This window comes from Meleagris gallopavo, chromosome 2 (genome assembly GCF_905368555.1).
Source record: "Meleagris gallopavo chromosome 2, MGAL_WU_HG_1.1, whole genome shotgun sequence".
Classification (NCBI taxonomy): Eukaryota; Metazoa; Chordata; class Aves; order Galliformes; family Phasianidae; genus Meleagris; species Meleagris gallopavo.
Window position 1 is genome coordinate 91,412,346 of NC_139405.1, and position 18,382 is coordinate 91,430,727.

At 37.2% G+C, this 18,382-nt stretch overlaps 1 non-coding gene across 1 annotated transcript; it reads right to left on the reverse strand.

Moving 5' to 3' along the window:
* Positions 1-11,306: 11,306 nt before the first annotated feature.
* Positions 11,307-11,388, reverse strand: TRNAS-AGA (transfer RNA serine (anticodon AGA)). Its single transcript has one exon. It is a non-coding gene; the product is annotated as a tRNA-Ser (tRNA).
* Positions 11,389-18,382: the final 6,994 nt, after the last annotated feature.

Below are 18,382 nucleotides of genomic sequence, written 5' to 3' on the forward strand. Positions count from 1 at the left end.
TAAAGAAGAGTAAAAAGGATGACCTCAGGAGATATCGACCTGTCAGGCTCACCTCTGTGCCAGAAGGATGATGAAAGAGATCCTCCTGGATGCTGTGCTCAGGCACATGGAATACAGGAAGGTGATTTGGTGTCACAGAGGGCAAACCCTGCTTGACAAACTTAGTGGCCTTCTGTGATGGTGTAACTGCATCAGTGAACAAGGGAAGAGCCTCTGATATCATCTCCCTGGGCTTCACTAAGGCCTTTGACACAGTACCCCACAACAGCCTTCTTTCCAAATTGAAAAGATATGTTTGTGATGGGTGGACTGTTCGATGGATGAAGAACTGGCTGCAGGATCAAATCCAGAGTGCTGGCATCAAAAAAAACATGTCCATCAGGTTGAGGGAGATGATCCTGCCCCTCTACTCTGTGCTGGTGAGACCTCATCTGGGTACAGCACTCAGATGTGGAGTCCTCAATACAAGAGAGACAGGGACCTGTTGGAGTGTGTCCAGAGGAGGGCCACAAAAATATCCAAAGGACAGGCTGAGAGAACTGGAGCTGTTCAGCCCAGAGAAGAGAAGGCTCCAAGGTGACACTTCAGTATCTAAAGGGAAGCTACAGGAATGAGGCGGACAGAATCTTTAGCAGGGTCTGTTGTGGTAGAACAAGGGGAAATGGTTTCAAATTCAGAGAGGTTAGATATAAGAAAAAATCTTTTGCAGTGAGGGTGGTAAGGCTCTTGAAGATGTTGTCCAGAGGTGTGTTGGGTGGCCTGTCTCTGGGAACTTTCAAGGCCAGGCTCTGAGCAATATAGCAACATAGCTGTGCATGTCCCTGCTCATTGCAGGAGATCTTGACTAGATAACTTCCAATTCTAAGGATTCTGTGATTCTAAGAAAGGGATCTGCACCCCTCACCTCAGGATCTCACTTTGAAGCAGCAAAATAGAGTGACTTTGGCTGAACCTTACTGAGAAAGTTGTTAATATAAACGAAAGTATTTGAATTAAATCCATCCAGGAAAAGCAAAAGAAAAAAATGTGTACAAGTATAATTGTTGAGACAGTAGTAATTAGCAGCTCAAAGATACAATAAAGTAGCATGGACATGGAAAGTTCTAAAACCCTGAGAAAAAAAAAAAAAAAGACAAAAATTTGCCACTCTGCATCACTGAGACTCAGGCTCTTCCAAGGAGCAGCAGAAGATTCTCCTGCCCCATTTGTCTGACAGCTCTCTGGACAGCAAATTATCTAACTTCTAATCAGCAGTGGTGAGTACATTAATACTTTGCCTAGTAGCTCATTAGACACAAATATCTACTGTGCATGAAGGTGAATACATGATAGCATTGTTTTATGTAAACTGTTGCACAGTTTCTTTGCTCTTGAGAAAAGAGAAAAGCACAAGTAATCCAAAGGGGAGAGTTACAGTGGGATTTACAATGCAGGTGCCTAAATGCTAGTTGATATGCAAAATTCTTTTATAGCTTCATCAGACATCTCTGTTAGTACTAATCCAATGATTATGTCAGAATTTTACTTAACAAATTTGATTAAATTGATTCCACAATGTGATAAATTCATTAATACATTGTGAAGATTTAGTGAAAGGTTCTACATCTATGATGATTAGAAAAACACCAGTGATACTGCTCCTACTATTATGAGATGAAAATTGGTAGTAGATAGCATTCTCTATCAAGCTGGCAAAGCATCATTAGTCTACCATTTAATCACAGTGATGGCATCTTGTTCATAGTGTCATAGTAAAGCACTTTCATGCATTTGAAAGTTTTCTCAGACCACACCTGATGCAGATTGCTGATCAGGCTGTCAGTTCATGAGCAGTGCAATATCCCCAGCTGTCTGATGCTTGCAGTACAGAGAGCAAATTAGCATTCAAATACTAAATGCTGTGTCACTCAACACAAGAATCCAAAAAGAAAAATAGAAGAAGGGTTTAAAAGTAAGCTTGTTATTACATCTTTTCAAATACAAAATCTCAAATATGCATGATAGAATGCTCCAGCAAAGTACTTCTGTTTTGTTGATGATGGTACTCAGAACAGTTTTGGAAATAGAAGGTCCATCAGTTCACCATCATATGTACAAACTTCGTAAGGGCACAGTAAAGGTTTTTATCAAGATTCTCAACATAACTTTCAAGGAAGCAGGAGAAAAGTTTTCTGCATTGGAAGATGAGTGTTGCACAGGGATGAGATTAAAGATACTGTTGGCCATATGTCAAATAGTTCCTTGATTGCTTGAGAGTAATACGTGTCCCTAAAATTCAACTAGTATTTTCCCATTACACTGTCAAGATGGTCAAATAATGTCAGGGAGTGAGAGGAATTTCTGGCAGAAACATTTCAGCAGTTTATGCAATTTGCAATCTCTAATGGAATAATAACTGAAATCCAGTGGGCAGCAAAGTGCAGTGCTATCCACTGTCCTGGCGACCTTTGAAACCATGAAACAGATGTCACAGTGTGAGGCTAAATACTCATGACATTTCTGCCAAATTAAACAAATCTGAAGGTTAAAATCTAATCACAAATGATTTCAGCTTGTCACTACTGTATGGTAAACAAGAGTCCACAATAGCTGAAGGATGCAGATGTCATCTACCTTAAACTGAAATCTGTTCTCTCGTGATGTGATTATGACTGGGTTGTACCATTTCTTCTAGTCATTGGGGAAATCTTTGCAATGCTACAAATCTCTGCAGGCTTGAGGCTGAAAGTGAAAGCCAGTTTTATGCATGGTTCTTATGATTTTCAAAGCTGTGAAGATTCAAGTGATACGAGCAGAACAAAAGCAAGATCTGTAAATGTTCTTTGTCAGTCAGGGAAAGCCTTTGGCCCTATGCTTATGCTGTGACTACCTGTCAGGATTTATTAGAGATAGCTTCAAAAATTCAGCTCTCCAGATTAAGTTGCAGACAGTTCACTCAATTCACAATAGTATGACAGTAATAATCCTTAACTAAGCTACAGTGTCAAGGCCTGCTGCTGTCACGCATGGTCCTCAGTAAGGCTGTGCTCTTCCACCATTCCTGAATAAGATTGCCATGAGAAGAATTCCTTGTTCCAGTAAGGCATGATGTGATGCAGCCCCATATTTTTCAGTGTAGATAGTGACATGTTTGACATGTTTTTACAACCACAGGGAGAGCTCTACGAGCACAAAGATGCCCCTGGTGCAGCATACAGAGCTCACTGCTGACTGCTTTGTTTACACCACTGGTAATCTCAACCTACTCTTCAGTACAAGGGAATGGCTGTCCTGTCTCTGCTTCTCGGAGGTAGGAAGCTTGCTCCCTCAGCCATGTGTGCTGCCAATACATGACTGAAGACAAACTCTGCCAGTCTGGCAGCATCCTCTCTCACTATCTTGCTTGATCATGCAGAGGATAGCAAAAGCTGTTGAAGCTGCTGTAGAGGTAAATCAGCACGTCTGGAATTAAAAGGGCATCTGACTTCAAACAAATGTTAATGTGGGCTTTATGGCAGTTGTCACTGTTATTCTGTATGTCTGTAATACTTGTACAAATTAAAATTTTCACATCGAGCCTTCCGGCTTTTTCCATATGAGTTGTCATTCTGCTCTTAGTAATGTTAAAATGTATAGGACAATATGATTCCAAGCAGTAGTGAGGCAGTTTTACTCCAGGGCTGAGCTGTGCTGGCCTGGCCATCTGATGTTTATCTCAGAAAAGTGGTTGCTTAGAGCTATTTTCTTATTTTAAAATGTGTGAACAGCTGAGAGATTGGTCAATGAATAGCTAAGCCGACATGCTAAAAGCTAATCCTCATTTGTGTGGCATTAGTTCCATGGCATGGGACATAGCAGCTGAAAAAAATTGTCTGCTGTGCCTGTAATTATGAAGTGATACTGTCAAAGCCTGAGTAAAACTGACCTATGTTCTGCAGATCACAATACAGAGGGAGAAAGCAGGAGGATGCTTATTGTACAAGCAGCCCCTTTGAAGAAAATATCAAGAATACGTCTCACCAAACCATACATAAAAACCAAAATGATTAGCTAGTAGAAGACAGACAATAGCATTTTATGCATTTTCCGTGTAGATACTTCAGCTTTTAAGGCTATGAAAATGAATGTCTTCGTTCTCCTGTAAACAGAAAGTCTAATAACAAATAGTTCAATGAAGTATTTGTCTTTTACTTCTGTGAAAAATGTAATGTAAGATATTGACTGGGGAGGTCGAAATCCTTTAGTCAAAAAACTTGATATATTTCAGTTTCCAGTAAGATTTTTCTAAGAAAAGATTAAATCAACTCTGTTCTGATCTTTAGGGAGAACTGGAGTATATGGCAGTTATAGCAATTGCAGAAATCTCTGCCATCACATTTCTCAGTTGTCAGCCTTTCAGTGTCGCAGTTCAGTATTCTGTTCCAAAATTATCCATTGAAAATGGATATAAATTTTCATTTCCACTACAATATTTCCATGGAAGAGAAAAATATTTTTGGATCATTTCCACACAATCTTTTCTGGAATTCTGGAATTCTCAGACATTAGTTTTCACAGATCTTCTCAACTGTGTGAAGGAATCAGTTTGAGTTTTTCGATAAGACAAAGAATATTCTGTTTCTTATTCAATGATGCCCATTATTTCTTCACTTATTTCCATAGAAATAGTGATTACATAACATTCATATTACATTATAGTTTTATCTTTCTTTCTTGGTCTTAGTTTTATTATTATTTTTTAATTCCTGTGGTAATAGATTGAATATCTTGGAAACACATTGCTCATAAGCCTTGTTTGAAGGCCAGACTGAGATGATAATCCTGGCCAATAAATTTCTGGGATTTACTTAGTATCGTGAATGAAACCTGTAGTTTCTGGCCCATTAGTTTGAATAATGATCAAACAATCATATGTTGCTGACTTCCAGTCTTGGCATAGTCTTCTTCAGATCTCTATAACCCTGTAAGTAGTTCGTGAAATGGAAATTTAAGAATAAATAAATGTGTCCACTTAGGAGGAAGAATCTTGTTTTCTTGGCATATATTTGTAAAGTATTTTGTAAATAAAAACACTGTTTCTAAGGGTAAATATTAATGATACCAGTCAGTTACCAGTCATTCCAGTTATACCATAGGTAGTTCAAGAATATTTCAGAACAGACTTAGATTGTACCCCAGAGAAGATACTATGAGCTTAGTCTCAATGGTACGGTGTTCTGAAGTTTTCATCTATTATATCGTTTTCAGCTTTTGTGCATTCACATTGTATGTAACAGCATGTAAGTGGGAATTACTGACAACATAAAGAATTTTGGTTCTCTCAGGCTTTGGTTTTGTTTAAATAAAATTAAAGTGATGAAAGGGAGGGGGAACTCAGTGAAGAATAAATTCAAAGTTTACCAAAGTAATTGCCTCAGAGCAGTGTTTGGTATTCTGAATTCACACTGCTGAAGAAGGAATGCTTGCTCTGTGACATGATTGAACTGATTATGGGAATTATCACTGGGGAATGATAGTATTTATAGACTTTAATAATCTCAATAAAATAGATAGGAAGAAGACTGCCTAAGGAAACGTGCCCAAATAGTCATCTAATCTTGACCTGGCACAGAAGGAGAGAACTGACAACATATACCATAATTTTGGCCCGTATTAAACCCTTCCAACCCAAAATGTTTTTCTTCCAAGGAGAGTTATGACACCTAACCTGATGAAAGATTTGATATGTTTGTGTAAAGAATGAGAGTTTAAGACAGAGTGCTCAATTCAATATGAAGCATTCTTTTTTATGTCATAGAATGTTTGCCAGAAATGATTCTGGAAGTTTGCAGTAATACAAGGATTAGTAGATGAAATATAATGCCTCCACAGGCATTACTGAAGATGTAATGCCTTCACTGCTTGCCACAGCCCTTGTTTATAACTTGGTGAAATTATAAATTGAGATTTCTCTCTGACACAAAGATGAGCTCTCGCTGCATTATATATATATAAGCCTGGTATGGACTACAATTTAAAAGATTGATTCTAAGTCTAATGGGAATAATTCCAGAGTAGGTGAGGAGGGACCAATCTGCATATATAAAAGTAGAGGTTAGTGAATTTCTGCATGGAGTTAGGTAGTAAGCTAGGCTGGAAACTACATTTATTGACCTAAGAAAACTCACTTCTTTTCCTGTTCTATACTATGTTGCTCTTAGATTTGTATTCTGTACCTAAGGTATTGTCTGCTGGTAACCATCCTTAAAACCTTCAAGAAAATAAATGTATGTAGAGAAAATACATATCTTACTGCTACCTGGCTTTATAGAGGATTAGCTGGCTCCTATTTTACAGAGACTCCACAAAGCTTGTTTCTAGTGTCTATGAAAGTTACTTACAGAAGCAATTCATTATTACGTCACTAACAATTAGTTGCCTAACTGTTACACTGAACATTATACATTATTTGAAAAATATATGTAGATCACATTACTTAGGTACAAAAAGAAAATAAAAAATGCATTCCTTAATGTCTTATTTGAATGGCTTTCATACCTAAAAATCAATAAAATGACTTTGCAGTGATAATGATGTTGAAAGATTTTATTTCATTTGCTTTATCAGTTTGTAAAATTAGATGTATTCAGCTGCTCTAAAATGTTGAAATAGAGGAAAAAAATATCAGAAAAGTGTCGATTCGGAATGGTTGGATTCTGAAAATATATTCGTCTTTCCTGTATCCTCTTCTTCAGAAGTATAAATTGTGTCAGGCTTTTAGTCTCTATGACCTGCATTTTTGCATTCATCAAGATGATCAGATTTTGAAACATCTAAAAACCCAAGGTTAAACTGGTTTTAGCATAAGTTGCAAAAGCCAATTTCTAACTAGTCATGCTTCAGAGAAACTGCTTTATTTTGGGGGTTTTCTTGTCCTTTCTCATAAGAGCACATATTTCTACATCAGTGTAATAGTGCGTTAAATGTTGTTATTACAGTAAATTTTCATCTTCGTGATGAGTTAATGTTTCTTCTCAAAGGTTTTTTGTTTGTTTGCTTGCTTTGTGTGTATTATTATTGTTTTGGTTTGTTTGGTTAGTTGTTTTCCTCATAGAAAATTATTTTGCCTAAACCAAAAATTTTCTCTCTTCTCCACTGACTGATTGCCTTGTTCTTTATGTTTTTCATGTTCTTTATTTATATTTTTTTTCCCTTGTTTCTTACAGTAGAAGTAGAAGTAGAAGCAGTAGAAGCTTCTCTAAGCATTACAAGGGGGTTGGCTATGAGATCTCCATTGTGTGTATTTCCAAACCTTTGCATTTTTCGAAAATGTTGATCTTCTTGTTTATTTGCTAAACAAAAAACGTCTCCCTCACCTTATAACAGTTTCCCACATCTCCAATAAAATATGAAAAATTAGAAACTTTTTAGTAGTCTCTCTAATTTTAGGGCAGATTTTATTCATTGATGGATACGCATCTGAAAAACCTACATATGCTTGATTCCAGCTTGATTGCAGGGCAGTCATCTTACAATTTAAGCAGCTTAGCACTTGTCAAACTTTATTCTTTCTTATAATAATAAACATTTTCAAAATTGATTTTCGCGTGGAAAAATGTACAAGTTTCCTTAAAACGCAGGTAGCATTTTGAGAATTTGTGGAAAGAAATGCAACATCCCCATAAAACTCTCTATGTTATTTTTTTTTCCATGTATTTTTAATAGATTTCTGTTAAATTTCAAAATCAAGTATGAAATATATAGTCCTAACTATATATATATATATATAATATGTATATGATCATATCTGACAAATTTGATCAATTTTGTTTTGTATTAAGATCAAAATCATAGTAATTTTAAAAGAGCATAAAATTATGATGAGGCAGTACATTTTCTCTTCATATTCAGACAACAGTGTAATCCACATCAACAGAAACATTTGAAACTGTCACTTTAAAAAGTATAGTATATTTTTTTGAAGCTAAAAACATTTTAATTACAAAAATTAGAGTGGGCTCTGCTTTTATGAGTCACACCACCATGATTCATATAATCTAGTGAAAAGTCATTCCAAGTAGACTAGATCAACTCTGTATCTGTCAAGAAATGGTCTAAAAATTATTAATATTAAAGACGTGTACTCTACGTCTGCTATGTACTGTAGCAATGCATCTTTTTGTATGGTCTGTGTAGTGGAAATTAATATTAGATATGTCATTACCTGACTGTTCTTATTTGGAATAGGTATTCATGCTCATGAAATTGAATGACTAAAATACAATTAATCTGCATAGTAAATGATTTTCACAGTCTGTTTTTCAAAATCAATTCAAAATTACTGAAAATGATTATTTATTCATGAACGTTATAGACAAACTGCATTATGTAGCTGACTGCCTAGTTGGTATACACTGTAAATCAAGGATGTATTTGACAATACATGCAAAATTATTTTGGAAACTAATTACACATTAGCAAATCATAAATATGAATATGCTGTACACTACTGTCAGTACTGCAAGGAATTCTTTTGTCTGTATGGAGCTAGGAATGACTCCAGCCCTTACTCAGTTCTTCAGATTTCTGACCACATGCTGACTTCAGTGGTAGCTCTGGCTGCTTCAAGTTCTTCAATGAAAAAACTCCACATTCTCTGAAAGTAGCTCTTCCACTTTCATTGAAGGAATTTATTCTGCTGTCTCCAAGGGCCATTTGTATCTTTCATAATTGTAGGAGACAAATCACTGCCACTATGCTGTGTGTTTCCCAGACTTACCAAGGACCTATATCTTTGTGGGTTGTCAATTTCCACATGTGAGAGAACAGTTACATTTTCTCAAACATCCACTCATGATGAATGTCATCATTTCTTATGCAAGCTGCAGCCAGCATTGCATTTTCTCCTGGATGCTTATCCATTCTTGCTGGCCACAAGTCTAGTAGAAACAGCACTGTAAACAAAGGCAGAGCAAAGTTCCTTTCCGGTGGCTCTTCAGGGCTGAATGTGATCACACCCAATAGAAGTTCACACATTGTTTAGCTGTTTCTTAATGCTATAACTATAAGGAAAGAAAAAAAAAAAGATTAATTCACTGTGATTTTAAAGTTTTTCAAGCAGTTCAGCAGTTCATGTTTTGCAGTGTGATACTTCATTTAAATAGAGACTTGTATAATATGCTCCTGTATCATTAGAAGGAAAAGTCAATAATGTTGAAGAGACTATTCAAACGGTGTATAAAACATACATAATTTTAATTAGTATATGAAAAATGTGTAAAATGCTCAAATCTAATTACATTTGAGATATTCTTAATTATTAAATAGAACTTACAGAAAATCAGTGAAGTAGAATTTGATTTGAGTGAAAGGGTCTGACAAGTGTTGATATTCAAGGGACTTTCAGTCAATTATATATATATTTTTTAATATTAACACATACTGTCCTCTATATTTATGTAGTTAAATAATTTTCTCAAAACTTTTTGTACAGCAGTCCCTCCCTTGGCCTTCATACTCAGCCATAGTTAGGGGTAAATAACTGAATTTCTTATCAAAGGAACTTATTTATTAGAACTTATTATCTTCCTAGTAACTGGGATTAAATGTTAATTCTTTTGGAAACTGAAAATCCATTTTGCGCATTTAAAAGCACAGAAAGCTTTAGGCTTATAGACAGCTGCAGATCATTCTGAGTGTTTAAAGACAGCATAGCTATATGTTCTAAAAATCTGAATTCAAAAACATCAAATATTTTTTCTGTGAATCACATTTTTATTATTTTCCTCTTCTCAGATACTGATAGATTTTATTTGGAATAAATGGTAACCTACATAATCAATGCTATTCCTACTTTCATCACTTCAACCCTGTACGTTTTTATGCAGCATAATACAAGGCTTGCCATATTTCCTTAATTGCAGTGATTTTATACGTATCTAACTTCAGTCTGCCAAGAATGATACATATGAAAGTTGCTTCTTGACAACTGGGTGGTTCATGCAGCCTTATGAGGATGAGATTTATTTTGTCACTCACAAACTGCATAACAGACAAGATGAACAGTTGAGAATGGAAGACCCCTAAGTCAGTGAACAGAGCCGGCATTTCCTGGCTGTGTTTTCTCTCAATCGAAAACAAATCTTTAAGATAGGTAAGTAAATTGTTTCCTCAGGCTATTTATCTCTTCCCATGGGCTGTAGGAGGAATCAAATTGATAAACTGAAGGTGGGCAACATAGTGGAATGCTCCAAGAAGATAATTCTCCAAACTTTTAGGATAAACACACATTTTCATAGTTGCCTAAGTAGTTTCTTCAATGTTACATTTTTCATCTGTAATCTCCAGATTCTCTGGAGGAACAATTAGCAATTTCCTATCACTTTCTAACTTGAAATAATTTCAGTTCTTTTTAACTTTGCTCTGTCTCAATTTCTTAAGAAAATGTGAAGATCAAATATCAGTGATCAATTTCCTCATTTTTTTTCTGGCTTTTAATAGTGGGTGATGTGGAACATTAAGGAAAAAGATTAAATCCCTTAAAACAAGGACGTGACAAATTATTTTTCAGGGGTGTTCTTGATCAGCTATGTATCAAAAAGCAATACCATTCTGGCAGTAAAGTTTTGTGTCTCATCATCCACAAAAGAAAACATTGATGAAAAAAATAAAAATAACTTTCATAATGCTAACAATTAATTATTCATGAATTGACTGTAGGGTGGATGATCACATGAAAGGATATAAATAATGTCACAAACAGGCCATCAGTTACTCTAAAGAACAATTCCAGAAAAGTTATACTGAAATACCGTATCTCTGAACCTGATAATCTGTGATTAATGAAATAGCAGTGGCACTTCCATGGCACATCAATTAGACAAGAATCTACTTGCTGTTTTACCCTTTCTTCTTCAAACTAGATATGTTCCAACTACATTTGAAGAGGAAAGGGGTAAAACAGCAAGTAGATTCTTATCAGTGAACCCTGCCAATTCTTACACTAGGATCCCTTTCACCTTTTGAGGCAGGTAGATCCCGTATGTTGCCAGCATGCCTGGTACTGCATAGACTGCCCCACAATCAAAAAACCTAAAATTCCTTCAAGGGCATCAGCCTCTTACCCATGTGTCAATTGGTCACATTTTCCTGTTCCTCTCAGCATTTTTTAGTGGTACTGAAGGGGTTGGGGAAAATATCACTTGAGCTCCCGCTAACTACCCCAGTGCCCTGAGGTCCCTTATGATAGCCTTCAAGATTCTCCCTGTGACCTCAGCTTTAACAAACCAGTGAGCTTCCAAGTAATATCTATGACCTGGGCCCCATGGGAGAAAAAGAACAGCTTGGGCCGTAGTCGGCAGGATTCGAACCTGCGCGGGGAAACCCCAATGGATTTCTAGTCCATCGCCTTAACCACTCGGCCACGACTACACTGCCAAAGCAGTGTGTTTGCTTCTATTCCTGGTTAATAGTCATGCATAAAATGGTGCAGAAATTTCACCATTAAAGTATGTGTCCTGCATGTCACACCCACATTATATGATTCTAGGAGAGTACCAGAATTTTTATTCAAGCATCTAAACAGATAAAATGTACAGCGAAGAACTGCTTCACTCCTATGCAGTGGATGACTTAGATATATTAGTAGAATTCAGAGGAGTCACAATGTTGAGCATCAAACACAAAGGCTTACTTAAAAAAAAAAGTTAAGGCACACAGGAAGGGAAATCTTTGAATTTGACATTCATATTCCTCACTCTGGATTTCAAAAGAGCATTTCTGCTGCCTTGGTACACAGAATATAGATGTCTTGAATAGATGTTTATACCTTGCTTTAGTAAAGGCTCAGTCTGGTGATAATATCAGCTGCCAGCCAAGAGCCAAACTCTGTATGAGAAGGCATGGGATTGTTTGTAAGTTGGCACAAAATTCTGTTAAACTGCAGTGTAGGGTGAGGAATAGGATTAGGATTCCTCGGTAAGAGGTATCTAGTCCAAGTTGAGGCTGAAGTAAAATTTATGCCTTGATCTCTCAAGTTCCATTTGTCTAGAGTTAAAGGTAGGGTTGGAGTTAGGTCCTAAACCAGAGATCCTGCCAAAGATAGTACAGAATTCCCTGATCAAGAAATGGCTAAATCCCTCAAGTATTGAACATTTCTAGTTTGGAATGGAATGCTTCAAGGACTACCTGCTGGGACTACAATAAGAAATAGTGGACTCTATCAGATCCTTGAGTTAAAACTGTAAATATTAGTTTTTGGAGGTGTAGGACCAAAAGAGGCTAGAATAGAGCTGATGCATGTGAGGGATTGGGTTAATCAGGATCCTCTGAAGTAAAATTATGGTAATGCTTGGATTAGAGTTCAAGGTGGTAGAACAGTTTAGGTTTAGGTAAATGTTGGCTTTGGGATTAGGAACTACAGGATTAGAACCACAGGACTATAGGAATTTCAGTTTTAGGAGTAGAGTCTATGAGAAAGTTTTAATATCTTTTGTCTACCAGACAGCATAATCTTTGTGACTCATGAAGTTGAATGCAAGGGTCCTGAAAGCCACTTATGACCGTATTCGTTAGCAGCTGATCAAATAATTGTAGGAAAAGAGATCGAGGGGTCTACAAAACAGAATTTGAGAAGGGGCCAAATGAGTGCTATTAAGAATTAGAAACTTTTCCAGTAGATGAAGAAGATTTAGAGTTCAGAATGGTCTGTAGATAAGAGTTGACACTGGAAAGGTTGATGGTTATGATGGTTCTGATATTTTATGGTCTACCAGGCTAGTGTTAGATCTGAGATTAGGAATAGGATTTGAACAAACAGCAGATATTACAGAACAGAGCTAGAATTAAGTCAAAGGCTAACCTAGAAAGGACTGATGGAGATCTTCTCATTAGTTGGAGATTCACATCAGCTGCCATGTTAGTGCAAGACTTAATGAAGGATTTTGAGCTTCTGTAGGCAAGGTAATCTGCTGTGGAGAGGAAACCTTCTGCACCACAGCAGGGAACTGCCTTGACTGTTTGAGGGTAAGCACTGTCAGGGAGCAGCTGCCCAGTGCCATTGTCTCCCCATGGCAGCAGCATTCTGACGTCACAGGGGCAGAGCCAGGGGCAGCAGGATCACCCTCTGCATATATAAAACCTGCCAGGTATTTTAGATGGGATCACTCTCATGACTGGAGTGCTGAAATGAGTGGCTATGAGCTCTTCAGAAGGGATAGATAAGGAAGGAGGGGTGGTGGTGTGGCTCTGTTAGAGGCTGTTTTGATGTTGCTGTGGTGTTTTTGAGCTTGGGGCTGGGAATGATAAGATAGAGCCTCTATGGATAAGGACTGGTGAAGGGCCAACAAAGTGGACATCCAAGTGGGGCTCTGTTATAAATGACCTAACTAGATTGAAAAGACAAATGAGGAGTTCTATAAACTGCTGGCAGAAGTTGCGCTATGACCAGCATTTGTTTTCATGAGGGACCTCACCATTCCTGATATATGCTGGAAATAAAGTATAGTGCAGAAAAAGCAGTCTAGGAGGTTTCTAAAGCATATGAAAGATAATTTTCTGATGGAGCAGGTAAGAAAGTCTATCGGGGAGGTGTCCTGATGGACCTGCTGTTCACAAACAGAAAAGGACAAAGACTGGTAGGAGATGTGGAGTCTGGGAGCTGAGTGAACATGAAATAGTAGAGTTCTCAATTTTTGGTGAATTTGGAAATGCGGGCAAGAAAACTGCTGCCTTGGACTTCTGGAGGGCAGACTTTGAACTGTTCAGGATACTGGTAGGGAGACTCCCTTGGGATTCAGTCTTGAAGGGCAAAGGGGTCAAGGAAGGCTGGTCGCTTCTCAAGAAGGAGGTCTTAAATGTGCAGGAGCAGGCTACCCCCCTGTTTCACAAGAGCTAGAGAAGGAAGACCAGTGTGGATGTTTTTCCTGAGGCTCTAGGAGAAAAAATAATCTACCTCCTGTGAAAGAAGGGACAGGCAACTCAGAGAGAGTACAAAGAAGTTTATATCCATCTTTAAAAGTCAGACCAGTTATCCTTGGGATACTCTACCCCTAATCTGGAAGTCTTGGATGGGGAGTGGAATAAATTCCCCACGACTCAGGTGGAAACAGGTACAGACCTACTACTCAACCTGGATTGCCACAAGTCTACGGGGCCGAATGGAATACACACCAGTATGCTGAGGGAGCTGACGGAGGTGATAGTCAAACCACTTTCCATCATCTATCAGCATTCCTGGTCAGGTGGAGTGTTACCAGAGGAGTGGAGGCTTGCCAATGTGATTCTCATCTACAAGGGGAGTCATAAGGCGGGATCCAAGGAACTACAGGCCTCTTAGCCTGACCTCAACGCTAGGTAAAGTTATGGAGCAGATCACCTTGACGATGATCACATGACATCTGTAGGACAGCCAGGGGATCAGGCCTAGCTAGCATAGCTTCATGAAAGGCAGGTCCTACTAAACCAATGTGATCTCCTTCTATGATCAAGTGACCTGCCTGATGGATGAGGGAAAGGCTATTGATGTAGTCTATTAGTCTACCTTGACTTCAGCAAAGCTTTAGATGCTGCCTCCCACAATAGTCTCCTGGGGCAGCCTGTGGCTTGGACAGGTACACTCTGCTGGGTAAAGAACTGACTGGATAGCTGGGCCCAGAGAGTGATAGCAAATGGAGTTAAATCCAGCTGGTGACCAGTCACGAGTGGTGTTCCTTAGGAGTTGATATTAGGGCCTTTCCTCTTCAACATCTTTATTCATGACCTGTTTGAAGGTATTGAGTGCACCCCTACTGGGTATGTAGATGACACCAAGCTGTCCAGAAGGTAGCCTGGGGGTAGGAAGGCCTTACAGAGCCATGTGGGCAGGAAGGATAGCTGGGCTGAGGCGAATGGTGTTCAACAAGACCAAATGCCGGGTCCTGCACTTTGGCCATGACAACTCCAGGCAGCACTACAGGCTCGGGGCAGAATGGCTGGTAAAATATTGGTGATATGTGAACAGTTGGACTGGATGATCCTAGAGGTCTTTTTCAGCCTTGGTGATTCTGTAATTCTATGAGTCTGTTAGGAATCCTTTAAGGGACTTCCGTTTATCTAATTCCCAGATTATTTGAGTAAAACACTTAAACTGATTAGTCACTTACTGGTGTCTGTGAACTGCACATTTTGAGTATGTTCATCTTTATGGGGTTTTCTTTGAATGATAATGAAATAATATTCCCCTCAGACTGTATATAAAACTAGGTAATTCAGTTAAATAAAATAATATGCATTTCAGTGAAAACCCACTACTGATGCCCACAATTATTCATCCCATATTTATCAGATATTAATTTTGAAAACATCATAAAATAAAGCACATAGAAGTTGGAATAATTTTCCTAAACAATTAGAGACATTTGTAGTTTGTGTGTGGTTTTTACTGTTCTTGTAAATTAATTGGTGAATTAATTAGTATTAGGAGGGTTATAACTGCATAAATGATGATGAATAGAAAGGTGAACAAAGTGGAATTATAAGTCTTTGTTACTTCCTTTGATAATACCAACCATTCTAAAGCCTAAGAAATACCCCATTAATTTATGATACTGCTTATTTCAGTGGTATTTTCCTTCTGGATCCACAGGATTGTTGGTTTCTTTATCCACATTCACAGGAAAACAAATGACATATTTTTAAGGACTATTTCTTTATAGAATAAGTTAATATTTTTCTCATTTTCTAATGCCAATTGCAAGGGAGAAAATTGTAGAGAATAGCAAAATTCAAGATCATTCAGTACCATGGGGAACAATCCATCAACCCTTTCTGTCACACCTTACACTCCAAAATATACTGAAATAATCCCCACAGTAACTGCTGAACTGGTTCCTCAGTGTGTTAGAAGCAGATAAAACAGCAACAACAGATATAGAGGGACAAATTGAAGGGAGGAATCCATGTAATCCATGAATCAAACTTCCAGACCATCTGTTCTAGTTTATATAATGAGTTTTCAAAGGTGATAGTTTGCTTCTGGTAATGATTGCATTATATTAATATCTTCATTGGCAGACAAAAGGGTGGACTGATAAAAGAGATGACAGCTTCTTTAATTTTGCTCCAGAGAGACACTGCATTGAAGCAAACATTACTTTGACCTAAGCATTAAGAGACTATGTTGCCTAAGCTTCTATGAAAGAATTTGGAGCTCAGAAAAGAGTAGTAATGATTACATAATTCAAAGTAAATGGTCTTCAGTTAGGACACAGTTTTTCATTTAGCATGCCATAATACCATCTGATGATATGCCTGGTCTCTGTCTACATAATGTTGACGTAATGATAAGGAGATGAAGATGAAATAAGCATGGAAAATTAATGCCATAGAAGTCATAGTTTACCCAGATTACTTTTTAGTCTTGCTGATACCAACCTGTCAATTACTAACTCCCATTTTTATTTGAGAAACGTAGAGATGTTCATGTAGTTATCTAAGGGAAGCAGAGACCAGTGTATGATATACTATGCACATCATATGGGTGAGGCAGGAATGTCAAATTTAGATTGGGTGAAAGCTCATTTAGTACTATGTACAGTAATAATGACCACATTACTACTCACAATATGTCACAATAATGAAAACATAAAGCTTTGTGATAACACTGTCAATTTTAATATGAGATTGAGACTGAACAGGTTGGGCACTGTTTTTCTTTGAACAGTAGACCGGATAATTTGAATGGCATTACTATCTTGAAATGTTCCCACTATAGATAAAATTGTCTGAATTTCTGCTGTAGTGAAGGGTGTAGAATAAGTAATATGGGATGAAAGGCTTTTTTTATTTTTGAACAAAATGATCAGTGCCATAAAGGCAACTTTTCAACTTATTGTAAAGAAGATTTGGGCAGTTTGCCCAGGTGATCAGATAAATACCTGTTTGGATCCTCAGAACACTTTATAAGAGTTTCAAGAAGGTATTGTATGTTCCAAGATAAAAAATGGAAAAAGAGATGTCTCCCACTGTTCAGATGTATAGAAAGATCAATGTAATGCACATCTTCAATTATCTTCCATTAAGCAGAGGGAAAAATATAAATAAAACTGGATGCAAAGAGAGGAGGAGAAAATTTCTGGAGGTTCGGGAGAAAATTGAAGATTGTGGGGCTTGTTCAACTGCTGTCAAATACACAAATATGTTTGAATCTAGGTATATATAGATTGGGTTAAAAAAAAAGAAAATGATCTCACCAGCTCTATATTTTACTAAAAGTAGAAATTTTAATGAACTTCTGAATTAAACGGAAAAGTCCAAATCTTTGCTTTTGTTACTCTAGAAGGGATTAAGGTTACCAAGACAGAACTCTAGTACATATCAGAGGTTTATTTCTGAGCTAATTGTCTATACCCCCTTTACTTTGCATGTTTATAAAGTAGAATTTCTGTGTCATTATTAATCTCACCATAAAGTAGAATTCTAAATTAAGCCACTGGCTGCCATGGTAGTTCACTGAGATCTGATTTTGTTGCATATCATTTAAAAGATAAAGTGAATGAAAGAGGAAATAAAAGAAAAATACATCGACAGTCCTTTTAATTTCTCTGTTAATTTCTTTCAAAATCTCTATTCTTGTTTGCATAATATGAATAAATAATGTACATATCTGGGCAAGAATTTCTGTATTAACCGTGGAAACATGAGTAAGACTGTGACAACAAACTCCCTCCACAGAACTACATAATTGAAATTCCTTACAATCTCAAAGTTACTTTTTAAAAATGCAAGTCTGAACCTCAGCTTCACAAATGAGAAGTTCACTGAATTGTTACATATATGATTTTTTTCCCCATTATTTCTTGTTTTTATGATTAACAGTTTGTTCATGGAACACAACACTGAATTTCACATTAGCACCATATATAGTAAAGCCAAAAATCCATGGATTTTCTTATAAGAAAAGATGAATTCAGGCATTACCACAAGCCTCTGCTGACTCAGTACAAGACTGAATTTTGTTTTTTTGTCCGACTGCTGCAATCCATTATTTAGTACTGGTTCATTTCTGTTTGGTACTTATTATTCAGGAATAGTAATTTGCTTCTTGAGAATTTTGTAGTGAAAGGTAAGTAGGCAAAAAGGCAAAGGTTGGAGAATACGGAACAGATATATTGAGATCTAACAATAAACTTGTAATATTAGGTACTTTGAATAGCTTTAATTTATTTGTAGGCAGCATACAGCAAGAAAAGGTCTATAAGTGATGTTTAATGAGGAAGGAGTATGAGTCTCACAGATAAAACCTGGAAGTCGTACCATGCAAATGAGTATGTATAAGAGGACAGTGAAATAATGGCTGTAGGAAAAACCGACAAGTGAACTATGTGGATGAATACTGGGAGTGGGAGTGCAGAAGAAAATGAAGAGGGAGAATAAGTAGGAAGAACAA